This window comes from Penaeus monodon, chromosome 25 (assembly GCF_015228065.2).
Source record: "Penaeus monodon isolate SGIC_2016 chromosome 25, NSTDA_Pmon_1, whole genome shotgun sequence".
Lineage (NCBI taxonomy): Eukaryota > Metazoa > Arthropoda > Malacostraca > Decapoda > Penaeidae > Penaeus > Penaeus monodon.
Window position 1 is genome coordinate 37,389,678 of NC_051410.1, and position 1,870 is coordinate 37,391,547.

Here is a 1,870-nt window from a genome sequence, read left to right on the forward strand (position 1 = left end):
GCTATGCTGACGTAAGGTTGCAAGTGATTTTTAGATTAAGAAAAAAAAAGACAATGTCAGTACTTTGACTATTGTGGTATGCAATTTTGACATTTCTGTTGAACTAATAAAGGTATTGAATTTCGGTCAAATGTATAATTAAGCCTGACTCAGGTACACCCTTTGTGTCTCGTAAAAGTATGAAATTGAATCAAATGCCTTATATCATCTATAGAACAGAGCACAGTCGTAACAAGACTGAAATTCAGATTGAGCGTTCTATCTCATCTTGCAGTATTTTAACGTGTGTTTTTTTCGTAGTAGATACCCTGATAAATGACGAAATAAATCAAGGATATTATCTTCTCACTTTATGCATGTTCGGAGATAACAGCAGTAACACTCATCGTAAAAGAGGACTTTCCTTCATCAAGAACAATGGCGAATGAAGGAGATGGAAGACAAAGCACAAAGGAAGTACAAAGAGGAACGACTTCTCCAACAGCGAATTCCAAGATGATGTAACGAGAGGGATTAAGTTGCCAGAGTTTGCACAAAGAAGCCAACAAGACGCTGTTCGACTTCCGGCAGAGGGCATAATGAGACCCGGGAAGGATTTTGAGATCAAGGGGAAGAGGCGAGAGACGAGGAGCGATGAGATGGAAGCTGCAATATCGTGTGACGAAAGACGGTGGCGAAGGTTAGCGAGAAATAGCACGGGGAGAAACTGGAGGAAACGGAGACAAAAAAATTATAATGAGAAGATGATGGATAAGTAGGGAGATAAAAGCAACATGATCCCTTGAAATGTAAGTGGCGAGGAGAGAGTCAGATTACGAGACACGTCGGATTTGTCAATGCAGAAAAGGGAAAAAGGCGACATTTCGAAATGCCTGCGAAGGTGGCGCTGGCTGGACCATGTCGTAGGTTACCAATGGAAAAAAAGGGTTATGGCAACGAAGAAATGAGTGGAGATAAAGAGATGGCAACACAAGGAAAATAGTAGAGAGTATAACGTGGGTGACAAGATAGCATCACACGGGATGTAGCGATGAAATGACAACGAAGATGATGCTGATTCTAGACGGAGAGCAAATAGGAGGGCGGAGTTTGAATCACGTGTACAAAAGCTAGAAGAAAATAGAGAATAATAGATGGAAGGGTTAAAACCGAAAGACGTATTAATAATGTGAACATAATCTGACTTGATAAATGACAGACAAAGAAAACATAAAAGGAAGACCAAGATTATGCATTAAGACAGAAAAGAAGAGCAATTGCAGAAGAAAGAAAATTAAATAAATGGTAAAATACACAACGCAACGATAGCAACAGTCAACAGGTATAAAAATGTTAGCAGGTAAAACATTTAATCGCATGCTGTCATCCACAGCATCGTTCATCAATGATTAATTAAACCTTATCTAAATCCGGTTGAATCTGTGATAATTTCTTAACCAAGTGCATACTGTTGCAACAACATTTACAGCTTGGTGCAATACAGATACTTCAAACATTCGACCGCTGTATATAATTATTCTACTGCTAGTACAAAGGAAAAGAAGCTTTAAGAAAATTCCACATTGATCACTTGAATTAATCATAAGGAGATTACTCTTCCAGAACAAGACACTATAATAAGGTTTTATAAGTAGGTTATTCACCTAATTTAGGCAACATCACGTACAAGATCTGCTTATGCAGCATAAATAAATTGGGCGTGAAACACTCCCAGACATGGATATAGGATAAAGGATGATATACGATACAGATTTAATCACATTCTACGCAGAAACATACTGACATGTATCTGTCTTTCCATATCGGGTTTCTGTTTCTGAGAGGGATACCTTGACGACTCGAAACGTTACGGTAATTTTTCAGTTCAGCG